This window comes from Erinaceus europaeus, chromosome 6 (genome assembly GCF_950295315.1).
Source record: "Erinaceus europaeus chromosome 6, mEriEur2.1, whole genome shotgun sequence".
Classification (NCBI taxonomy): Eukaryota; Metazoa; Chordata; class Mammalia; order Eulipotyphla; family Erinaceidae; genus Erinaceus; species Erinaceus europaeus.
This window is the reverse complement of record NC_080167.1, coordinates 27,969,497-27,982,053: the sequence shown is the minus strand read 5'-3', so window position 1 is coordinate 27,982,053 and position 12,557 is coordinate 27,969,497. Positions and strand designations below refer to the sequence as shown.

Sequence of the window (12,557 nt, the reverse complement as noted above, 5' to 3'; positions counted from 1 at the left end):
TGAACCTTTGGAACTCTCCATCCTTCTCTGGTGATGAAGTCATGTAGTATGATAAGTAGGAGTTTCTGTCTGTTATGTGGAGGAAGCTTTTCGAAGGAATTATAATCAGTTGACCCAGGAAAATAACTCAGCTGGTAGAATGTAGGACTTATATAGCTGCAGATTGTTTGTGATCTTTCAGTCTTTTCCTTCTTTCTCTCTTTCTGTCTCTCTCCCCCCCCCCCGATGAAATAAATATATCTTTTAGAACAAAACATTAAAGTAAATATGTGGTGCAAGATGATGTCAGAGAAAAGGCAGGGTCAGGTTCACTTGTAGGTGTCTTCAAAACCTCTTCTCCACTTTCACAGTCATCAAACAGAAATCTCTTCTAAAGCCCCAACTGGTTTGAGTCACATTTCTCCAGCATGTGGCTAAATGAAGTCCCTATGAAATACACTGGTGAGGGGACACTGGTTACCCTGACTGGGCTAGACCAGCCAGTCTCTGCTCCAATCATGAAAATGGGAGGTGGAAAGAAGGAAGTGGGAATAAACTAAGTTGCAAGAAGAGACCATTTTTCTTGGTTGTTTAGAGTAATGGAATGCAAAACCCCTGCAACAATTTGGGAAGATTTCTAGGTCTTTATCAAGTCTACTTTTTTTTTTTTTACTGCCACCAGAGTTATCACTGATGCTTGGTGCCAGAAGCCTTTCTCTCTCTCTCTCTCTCTCTCTCTCTCTCTCTCTTTTATAGTTTATTTGATAGAACAGAGATAAACTGAGAAGGGAGAGAAAGACAGAGAAGGCAAAAGGGAGAGAGACACCTGAAGATCTGCTTCACTAATCAGAAGTATCACCGCTATAGGTAGAGAGCAGGGGCTCAAACTTGGATTCTTGCACATGTGCACTCATCTGGGTGTGCCATCACCTGACTCCCAAGTGCACATTCTTATGACTAAATATTCCTAGACAGCCACAACTGATTGGATAAGTGACGTGTTCTTAGTACAGATTTTAGGTGACAGGAACTATGGCTACTGAGGCAGCACACTAAAAGCAGAGCTCTGGAATTAAGAGCCTATCATGACTCTTGCTGTAGCAGTCATGCTTATCTGGTGCTCTCCTCTCATGTAAGTGACTTCTGGTACTCTCCTGTCATGTGACTGCCTGGACAGATGGACTCCAGAAGAGCTAACAACTCCTTCAGGCTCATGCCAAGCCCCTTAGAACCTAGTAGACCTCCCCTCCAGTAGTAGGGGACCCCCCCAAGGTGGGCACAGACCCAGGAGATGTCCTGACCCTCACTTCACTGATGCCTATGGAATGAACCCTAGCTGAAAGGGCTTACCCAATTTGAGGAAGACCACAGAATCCAGCTTAATCCCCTTACTCATCCAAAAGGGCCAAAAGAAAGCTTGCAACCACAGGGAGCAGAGCTCAGTTTAAACTCTGAGGTTGAGGAACCTAGCTAAAGCTGCACGGAGGCCCCTGGCATCACCCTAAGAAACGAATCCAATCCTGAATCAGAGAGGAAACCGACACTCACTGAATCACCACGTCTGCTTCCTCCTAGCCAAAGCTGCTTAGCCAAAGACCTGCAGCCACTTCCGAGAGACAATTTCATGACCAATGCCTGGAAAAATTGATGCCCTAAAGAAAAGTAAACACTCCCGCAGCATGGACCACTATGATTGATTTCACTGTGGTTCCTCCACCAATACCACCACCCCCACACACATCTTCCAAAGAACAGTTTGTCACATCTTGTGACAGTCCCGGTGTCCTGCACTGCCCTTGGCGGCATTATTTTTCACTTCCTTGTTCAAAACCTAGCCATCCTTCCAAATGTCATGAATCATCACCACAAAGCAACGGCTACTCAGCAAGGCAGGAAACCACTGAGCAACCAGACCCAGAGAAAGAGTGGCTTTCTGCTCTAGCCTTTTCCTGCCCAGGCTGGTCACCACATCATAAGGCCACAGCAGAGGCCACCAGACAGAGCTGCCACTCCAGCACTCAGCTTCCCCCATCACCCCCAGCATCAATCCTGGACTCTCCCAACAAACCCTTGCACTAGGTCACAGGCACCATGAGGCATTTCTGACTTTCTTTAAAGGCCTACAGTAAAAGATGTTGTCTTCCAGTCAACAAAGAAGAAAAAGGAAGAGGATGAGAATGAGGATAGATGAACTCAAGTTCAAAAAATACAAATGGGGGGTGGGCACAGTGGATTAAGCACACATGGCACAAAGTGCAAGAACCAACATAAGGATCCCGGTTTGAACCCCCAGCTCCCCCACTACAGGGAAGTCACTTCACAAATGGTGAAGCAGGTCTGCAGGTGTCTTTCTCTCCCCCTCGATGTCTTCCCTTCTCTTGATTTCTCTCTGTCCTATCTGGCAACAACAATAACAAGAATAATAACAACAATAACAATAATACCAAGGGCAACAAAATGGAAAAAAATGGCCTCCAGGAGCAATGGATTCCTAGTGCAGGCACTGAATCCCAGCGATAACCCTGGATGCAAAAAAATAAAAATAAATAAAATAAAAACTAATGGGTGGATGCTTGGAGAGCAGATTTCCCATGGAGAATCATGTATGAGGAATCCAGTGTTTGCCTGCAGGTAGCTCCAGTATATGATACAAATATCACCCATGCCATTAAAGCCTCTTTTTGAAAGAACCCATGTGGCCTTATAGATGCCATTCAACAAGTGCCCAAAATAAGTCATCAGTAACTATAGTAGTTATGTAAGGAACCAGTGAGTAATTCACTGGATATAGCACATGAAGACTTGAGTTTAATATCCACAAGTGGTGGAGTGATGCTACAGTGTCTTTCTTTTTTTTTTTTTTTTTTTTCCTGTTTCTTTTTATCTCCCTCTGTCTCTATCTAGAGGAAAGACAAGCAATGATCAATGGGAAAGGTGAAGTCAGGAAGACACTGATCCCCAGTGACAACCTGCATGGGGAAAAAAAGAATATAAATAAATGAAAGATTATTATCCTCAAAGAATATAAACTCTCTTATGCTGAATTTCTGGCTCCTCTGAATAATATCTGTCTGCCTACTCTCATGCCAATCTTGGTTTCTCATGTTAGGTATGAAGTCACTATTTCCACATGTATTTAATCATAGGCAGTGCCATTCAGAAGTAAAATAATCTAAGAAATGTGGGGCAGTACAATAGTATATCTATTGTTTTTTTATATTTATTTATAAAAAGGAAACACTGACAAAAACCATAGGATAAGAGTGGTGCAGCTCCACACAATTCCCACCACCAGAACTCCGTATTCCATCCCCTCCCCCGACAGCTTTCCTATTCTTTAACCCTCTGGGAGTATGGACCCAGGGTCATTAAGGGGTGCAGAAGGTCTGACCCAGCTAGTTGGCCTTGAAGTATTGACAACAGCACAGCCAGTGTTGGCCAGAGAGTGGGAAATGTGGTGTTCTCCTATACTCTTGATGGAAGTAAAGTGCTATACAATTGCACTTAGCAGTCAGGTCCTGTACACTGCCATTATTAATAATCTTTGACTCCCTAATTTCAAGAGGAGGAATTAAAAATGAACAAATCTCCCTCCTAAATGCACAAAAAATATAGTCACATAAGACATAGTCATCACATGCTAGTGATCCAATGCTCTGGATCCTCCCCATAAAACAAATACATGTTGTTTTTTTTTAATCAAAATATTGAAGTAGATCATAACTTTGCAATCTCCTTCTGTAAAGAAAGTTTTCAGAGGTGGTAGCCTACCTAGGTGAGCACACGTTACATGTGTAAGGACCCAAGTTTGAGCCCCTGGTCCCCACCTGCAGGAGGAAAGCTTTGCAAGTGGTGAACCAGAGCTACAAGTGTCTTTCTGTCTCTCTCCAATTCTATCTCCCCTTACCCTCTCACTTTCTGGCTGTCTCTATCCAATAAATAAAGATAACAAAAAAAAAATTTAAGAATTAAAAAAAAGTTTACGGAGAAACTATTTTGGCTTTGCAGACCATATGATCTCTGTCCCAACCACTCGATTCTATCTGAGCTGTGAGAGCAACCATAGATGGTATGAATAAATGGACAAGCTCGTGTTCCAATAAAACTTTATTTTCGAAAACAGGACATGGGCCAGATTTGACCACCTGGCCAACTATGTTTCTTTGCTTCATATTCTGTTTTAGGTCATATAATCACTTGCCTCCTTCTGTCTTCAGGTGAACTGACTGACAGCCATATTGGCTGCCAATAGACCCAGCTCTTAGCCAGGGACCACCAAGGAAGTGGGGAAACACATAAAAGGAATTCGTTTCACTTTTTCATTAAACAAGTTCCTTTGAATCCCTAATTGGAAACTTTCACACATGAATTGAGGTTGCTGCGACTCATTTCCTGCGAGCCTGCTTGCCAGTTTATTTTGAGCAAGATAATTGTTGAAGGGGAGGGTGACCTTTGACCTCCAGTGGCTGCCTGCAATATACTTTACTGGCTCATTTGCATTTAAGACGAAAGTAAGATCTCAAGACACAGCAGAGTCAGGAAGGAACTGGAAATTTCTTTCCCCTCCTGCTGTTGGCAAAGAATCTCTTCAATTCAGGAGCTATCTAATGAGCCCCTTGTGTAGCTCTGAGCTGGACCCTCTCAACTGTTATCTAGAAAATGAGATTTACCAGCCACAATAATGACTCCTATCTTTCCAATCAGGACCTGTTACTGCCCGCCCCAAAGACCCTCAGTCATTACTAATGAGAAGGCAGAGATGGAGAGAGTTGGAGCAGTGGTTTAAGGAAGCCTACTCCTTCCTACCCTGGGTAGGAGAGACATAGGATGGAGAGAAGGATCCAAGCTGCAGAAGTACAACAGTACAGACTTCCTCCGCTTTGCCCAGTCCCATTTCTGTTTTGACCCTTTCCAAATTCTGCTAGTAAAAGGACTAAGTCAGTTGTAAGTCAGAGGCAGGTAAAACGTAATTTTTCCATTTGCATGACAGTAAGCTCTAAATATAATATGCCCACATGCATCCAAAATGTCCTATGTGACACATATGGGAATGCCTTTTCTGGGCTCAGAAAAGACTCCCTTTCACATAACATTATTACACAGAAAACAGGCCTCCCTTAGGAACACAAGAAGTGACAAACTCATTCCCAGTGGAGAACAGAAAAAGTGAGAGATCTGGTGGCATGCCAAGGATGAGCCAATGCTGAGTCTAGGGCTTGGTTTCCCATCTGGTTATCCCAGTCTCCCCACACACACTTCCATCAAGCTGGGTCCAGCCTCATACCCGATTTCACAACTTCTCAAGCAGCTGCCAGAAGATTCTGTGGTGCTCGATTTCTTCCTTTTTCTCTTAATATCTGGACATGTTTCCCAGCCTTCCATGGAAAATCCCTGAGCAGGCTACTTCCTGTTTTTGTTTTGTTTTCCTCACCCACTGGTATACCCTTTGACCTTTTGTCCTTTGTCATGATCGTTCAAACAGGGAAACAATCCCCAGTTCCAAGCAGTCCTTTCAGCTACTGAAAAATAAAGAGAGATTTCTATCTCAGTTCTGCTCACTCTATGCATGTGTCTAAACAAACTCTTTCTCCCAAAGGTTGTGAGTTCCTTCCTTACCCAAAAATAGAATGCTAAGAAGACTTAGATCTGCTTGTGGTGATACTTGCCCACACAGATCCAAATTTGAGTGACAATTATTCTGCAGTTCTGATCCATTTTCATTTGGGGCTCGGAGGCTCATTTTGATTTGTTTTGACAACTGGACAAGCGAGAAGTGCCTGGGTGATCTGTTGATTTATTTCCCCCTTCCTTCTTTGCACTGTGTCGTCCCCTTCCTCCCGGCCCAGCATTCCTGGCATATTTAGAGAAGAGTAGGAGTTGGCCTGAGGCCACTTTTCTATATCTTCCCAACTCTGCAGCCCTGTTTCCAACAACAGTCTCTTTGCTTTGTTTATTCTCTGCTTCCCACTCCCAGGCAAGGGCAGATGCTGACAGGTCCCCAGAGGCAGGCCTTCTCAGCCCAGGTCACAAACCAAGTGGCCCCAGACCAAGTCGTCTGGAAACTCCAGATCCCTCCCGCATCTCCAGAGGAGAAACACATGAACCGGTCAGACCAAGAAGGTGTTAACTGTGGTCTTCTGGGGAATTTCCCCAAACACATCTGGCACATACAAAATAAAAAAGAAGACAGACACCATACAGTAAACCCCTGCTGTCTGTGTTTGGAGAAGTTGTCCACTGCAGCATAATTAAGGGTTTTCCCGTTGACCATTTCTTTCCTTCCGTTGCTATCTCCCTGGGTGACCTTTGCAAACACTTTGCACCACTCTGGGGCTCAGCTTTGCTGTTCTCTGGAGACACTCTACCAGTCTGCACACGTGGGTGTTAAACAGGCACTCCCGCTGGAAAGAATGATGGAAGCCTAGGGGTGCAGTCTAGCTCCATCATTATCTGTCAAGCCCAACTAGGTCTCCCTTAAATCTTACCTCCAAGAAAGGTCAACCAAATTCATATCACAGGAAGATCTAACGTTTACTCTTTTCTTTGAATTGTTTTCAGTTTCCTATGGGGGGGGAAAGAGATTGATTCATTTTGTTAATAAGCAAAGGTCTGATTTTTCCACCTCTGGTCATATCAACGTCAAAGGGGGGGGGGCTTCCTATTGAGTCAAAAAACTGTTGCAGCATTTCTCTAAAGTCAAATAGGATTAAACAGATGATACACCACAAGCAGTCTTTGCACAATGGCAATAGTTTAAATTATCTAATGTTTACGCTGTCAACAAAGACCTTATAGAAATGTTAGTTGAGGTACAGGAACAAAAAACACAGACTCCAGGTTTCTTGCATCCTAAGATGGATCAAACTCCTGGACAGAGAAAGCCCAGGACAATGAAGGAATGCACTGAAGTAAAGACTTTTTTTTTTTTAAGATTTTATTTATTGATTGATGAGAATGATAGGAGGAGAGAGAGAAAGAACCAGACATCACTCTGGTACATGTGCTGCCAGGGCTTGAACTCACACTTGAGAGTCAAACGCTTTATCTACTGCACCACCTCCCAGACCACCAAAGTCAAGTCAATATAAAACCTCTCGTGGGCAGGGGTAGATAGCATAATGGTTATGCAAAGAGACTCTCATGCCTGAGGCTTCAAAGTCCCAGGTTCAATCCCCTGAACCACCATAAGCCAGAGCTGAGCAGTGCTCTGGTAAAATATATATAGCGCCTCTGGCTCAGATTGCACACTCATGTCCACAGTCACACCATTCTCAACCACCAAAGAGAAGCAATCAAGTGCTCACTGACGGACGAACTGATACAGCACCACTCTGTCATTTTTGTCAGGCATGTTACGCAGTGTTAGGGACCAAACTCAGGGCCTTACACATATGAGACATATGCTCTGTCACTTCGCCACCTCTCTGACCTCAAACCTGAGTGACTCATAAAGAACTTATACTAAGTGAGATAAGTAAGTCACAAAATGACAAATAGGCCCAGGAGATGGTACTGTGAACCCTCAAGCATGAGGTACTGAGTTTAGTCTCTGGCATTGAATGTGCAAGAATGATACTTCGACTCTGTCTCCACCCCTTCTCTTTTATGAATAATTAATCTTCAAAAAAAAAAAGGACAAATCCTGTGCAATCCACTTAATTGCATATCAAAAGCTATTTAATTCACAGAGACAGGAAGTAGAATAGTGATTGTCAGACCTGAGGGAAGAGACCTGGGGAGATATTGTTCAATGAGGAGAGGAGAATTGCAGTTTGAGGAAATAGGTAAGTGCTGGAGTTGTACAGTGGGTAGGCTGCACTACAGTTTAGGCGTTCCCCAAGATACTCAACTGTGCACTTGGAAGTGGTAAAGGTAATAATGCTGTTGTATGTATTTTATCATAATTTTAGGAGCTCAGAGTCAAAGAGATAGCTCACCAGGTAGAGTGCATGCTTTGTCATGTGTGCAACCCAGGTCCAAGCACCCAATGGACAACATGGAAGGTGTTATGGCACTGAGAGAAGCTCTGGTGCTATGGAGCCTTCTCTCTCTCTCTCTCTCTCTCTCTCTCTCTCTCTCCTTCTCCTAGTGAAAATGCTGCCCAGATGTATGAGAGCCAAAAGAGATAATATGACATATATGTCAATTGGTCTGACTTCGCAAACCAAAAAAAAAAAAAAAAAAAAAAGCAAAAAATATGTAATTTTTAAAAATCAAAGTTCTGATCTCTAAACCTTCATGAGAACTATGGTGTTACTGTGAGGGGTTGAGGGAAGGCATAGAACTTTGGTGGTTATGCACGTTAAGTACCTTGCTCAAGGTTACACAGTTCACAAGATCCAGCTGAAAGTTTCTGGTGAAGCCATCTCCAGATTTATAATCCCCCAAGGGACTGAATAAACAGAGACCAAAACCAATGTTGGTAAGTGGAGAGATGAGAGTGCTAGAGCCAGTTTTCCAGAATGCTGGGTAGTAGAAGATGCACTATGCAGAGTGCAGAGATGGAGACAATGAAGAGCATGGTTAGTGCTCAAAGAACTTTATAGTCACCTCCTCAACAGATCAGCAGCCTATTTCAACTGAGGCCTGGTCTGTAGGGAAGCAAAGCAGTGAGTGGGGCCTGGCTGAGGGTACGGCCTGGGCAAGAGAGCAGGGCATGAGAAGAAAGGGTTCAGATGTGCAAAGACCCAAGACACAAAGAACCTAATCTTCTCAAAGACCCAGTTATTTGCTCTTTCACATTTCTTCTGCAACCCAGGGTCATTCCAATTAACCTCAAAATGTTCTGTTCTATTTCCCCTTTCACAGGACCCCCATGAACCTTGTGTCTACATCCAATATCTCCTCATACTAGTCTTCTTGGTCTGCCCTAACAAAGAACCTCTACACTGAGTAGAGGGAACACCTTGCCATATGAAAGGACCTAGGTTCAAATCCCTGGTTCCCACCTTCAAGTAGGAAATTTCATGAGCAGTGGGCCAGTGCTATAGGTGTCTTTCTCTCTGTTTTTCTGTCTCTATCAGAAAAGAAAGGAAAAAATTGGCCGCCAAGGATGGTAGAGTCATTGTGTAGGCACCAAGCCCTAGTGGTAAACTAGGATGGAGAAAGAAAAGAAGGAGGAGGAGGAGGAGGAGAAGGAGAAGGGAGAAATCCAAGATCAAATTATGGGCAGGAATAGTTCCTGCTAAGGGTTGTAAGGAATGCTTATTTGACGCCTCTCTCCTGATTATGTCAAGCTTAGACATCCCCAGATGATAGGTGGCTGTCTCCTCCCCATGTCTTTCCACATTGTCTTCCTTTCCTCGGTATCTGTGTGTCCAAACCTCCTCTTTCATCAGTCACGTTGCATTAGTGCCCACCCTGAGGATCTCACCTCAGTTCCAAATAGGGTCATAGCCACAGATACTAGGGGTTAAGAGTACATCTTTTGTGGAGGACACAATACAATGCATAGTAGTCCGTGTTTACTTTTTTTTTTTTTACTATCGTTAGAGACAGCCAGAAATCAAGAGGGTAGGGGGAGAAGATAGAAAGGAAGAGAGAAAGAGAGACACCTGAAGCACTGCTTCACCACTTGCAAAGCTTCCCCCAAATGTGAACAAGGTCCTCAAACCCAGATCCTTGCACACTGTAACATGTGTGCTCAACCAGGTGCACCACCACCTGGCCCCCATTAACCCATATTTCTCTGCTTCCCATTGTAGAAACAAGCCCAAAAGAATCATCTAGGTTAAGGAAACTAACCATGAGACCAAACATTCTCACTCTGTGGTCTTAAATATCTTCCTGATGACGCTTAAATTTGTATGAAGCCACAGACTCACTCTAAAATCACCTCCCATAGATGTACCTTGTTCCTCACTTCAGCATACGAAGCTTCTCTATAGTGAAGTACCCACAAGCCTCTTTCCTTTCACTCAACACACACAAGGATAACTCTCTGGAAGTTGGCAATCCAAAATCAAATCAAAATGCACAATCACAATGCAAATCAAAACCACAATGACATACTACCTCACATATGATAGAGTGGCTTTTTTAAAAAAAAGCAAAAGTTTCCAATGTTGTAGAGAAACTGAATCCTTGTACACCACCAGTGGAAATGTAAATGGTACCTTCTATGGCGAACAGAATAGTAGATGCTCAAAAAATTAAAATAGAATCACCAGATGATGGAGCAATTCCATTCTGGGTATGTTTCCAAGATAAGTGAAATCAAGATCTCAAAGAAGTATCTGCATTATATTCATTGCAGCACTATTCACAGCCTCCAAAATATGAAAACAACCTAGACATCCTTCAACAAATGAACAGATAAAGTGTGAAATATATGTACAATTAAACACTATCCAAGTTCAGAAAAAGGAAATACTACAACAGGGAAGGAATTGGATAAACATGAAAGATAATAAATTATCTTCTGTGGGTGGATGGGGAGAATACAGGTCCAAGAAGGATGACAGAGGACCTAGTGGGGGTTGTATTGTTATATGGGAAACTGGGGAATGTTATGCATGTACAAACTATTGTATTTACTGTTGAATGTAAAACATTAATTCCCCAATAAAGAAAAAAATGGCAAAAATAAGTAAATAAATAAATAAATAAATAAATTGTCTTCTGTAGCATTTGAGAACAAATGCCCTTCACCAACAATTTTGCTACCTTGTCAAGCAGATACTTTGATGTTGGCCTCCAAATAAGAAGGAAACAGTATAGGACCAAAGGGGCTCTTGTCCTTTCCAGAACTAGAAACTGAAAATACTGACCAGTTCTGGTGAGGTGGATCCTAATCCAACCACTGCCAGCAAACCATAGAGATGGTGAGGAGAACATAAACATGGGAAAGAATCCTTGGGAATTGTCCTCATGATCAGTTGGCCACCACTGTCACTTTACAGACATTTTCTTGTAAATCTCCATATCCTCAGACTTCATTTTCTCATTTCTTGATGGGCAGATATCAAACAGAATGATAAAAGATTTCTCAGGCTTTCAAACCAAATAATCCATCACCCTCCCCCCCCCCCCCCAAGGCCACCAGTTCTATTTAAAAAGGGCTCTGGAGGCCTTGGAATTTGGACCTTCAGGATCCCTGGGTGAACTGAACTCTGGTCAAAGATCCTATTAGCCCCAGGCCCTATTGATCTGGCCCCAAACTTGGGTCATCCACCACTGTTATTGTACCACAGACCATCAAGGTGTGTTGGGCACAGAACATTCACACAAGGACTGGCAATCATGCTAGCTGACTTAGATCTAATGGGTTGTTTTTGTACTACATATGAGTAAATATGCATAAATACTCACGTGTATCTGCTTGTCTACTTCATGTCCTCTTCAAGCTGCTCACAGAACCAGCAAGAAAGCAAGCATCTCTTATTGTGCCTAGAGCCTCTCATTGTGGATGGAGAAACCAAGACCCAAAGAAACTCATCAGTTATTTAATCCACAGCAGTGAAATCAAGAGTTGCCCTAAAGCCCACCTCCTCTCTTCCAGCTGAGGGTTATTTCAATGAGTTCCCTTTCCCTTTTTTACCAGTACATAGCCCCTCTCTCCCTACAGAGCTTTGAGCTTCCTTCTACCAGAACTCTTATCTCTCTGGGACCAGACCCTTGGTAACTTCTAACATGCTAGTTCTCAGAGTAAGTACACACTGGACAAACCTCCCCAGCAGAAAAAAAAAAAAAGAAAAGGAAGTAGTGCCTTCCTGTGGACCAGACCCCTACACACTCAGTCCTCTGCAACCCAGGACAGCAGCAAGGGTGTCCTGTTTCTTATGTTCTAGTGAAAACCCTCAGGAGATAGAAGTTGCCCTCAACACTTTTAATCTGGTTCCCACCGCCTAAGGCATGTTCTATTAAAAATAAGTGCCCACCTCTCTCAGAGGCCAGGGCAGCTTTAGGGAAACTTTGGCACCTTTGGAGGGGTGTCATCTTGTACCCAAGGCCCACCACAAGAGTGCTGAGTTCTAAATAGAACTTGAACTGGAGTTGGTGTATTGCACCAAAGTAAAAGATTCTGGGGTGGGTGGAGGGCAGAGTACATGTCCTGGAAAAGGATGACAGAGGACCTAATGGGGGTTGTATTGTTATGTGGAAAACTGAGAAATGTTATGCATGTACAAACTATTGTATTTACTGTCGACTATAAAACATTAATCCCCCAATAAAGAAATTTTTAAAAGAGAGTGCTGTATTCTAAAAGGTGTTGGTTCCCTCCACCCACCTCTTCCACTTAGAAATCCACCCAGACAGCTGACTTCTATCAGTAACTGAGCTCCCAGGCAAGCATTGCTTGGAGGAGGAGTCCTCTGTCCATAACATAACATAACATAACATAACATAACATAACATAACATAACATAACATAACATAACATCTACAGAAGATATTTGTGTCCACCAATGTGTCCTAGAGCTCTGATTCCTCAGAGCCCTGCCCAACTAGGGAAACAGAGAGACAGGCATTGACATGTGAATTGACCTGTCAATGTCCATGTTTAGTGGGGAAGCAATTACAGAAGCCAGACCTCCCACCTTCTGCACCACATAATGTCCCTGGGTCCATACTCCCTG

At 43.2% G+C, this 12,557-nt stretch overlaps 1 long non-coding RNA gene across 3 annotated transcripts in view; it reads right to left on the bottom strand.

Moving 5' to 3' along the window:
- The window catches only part of LOC132538901 (uncharacterized), a 95,443-nt gene extending 83,383 nt beyond the window's left edge, over nucleotides 1-12,060 (bottom strand). For 2 of the 3 annotated variants that reach the window (XR_009550205.1, XR_009550206.1), the window contains exons 1-2: nucleotides 11,290-12,060; nucleotides 6,465-6,541 (exon numbers count right to left, since the gene is read on the bottom strand). This is a non-coding gene — a long non-coding RNA (uncharacterized LOC132538901). Of the gene's footprint in view, nucleotides 1-5,263; nucleotides 5,499-6,464; nucleotides 6,542-11,289 lie in introns of all 3 variants that reach the window. The other variant, XR_009550204.1, reaches the window with a different exon arrangement.
- Nucleotides 12,061-12,557: the final 497 nt, after the last annotated feature.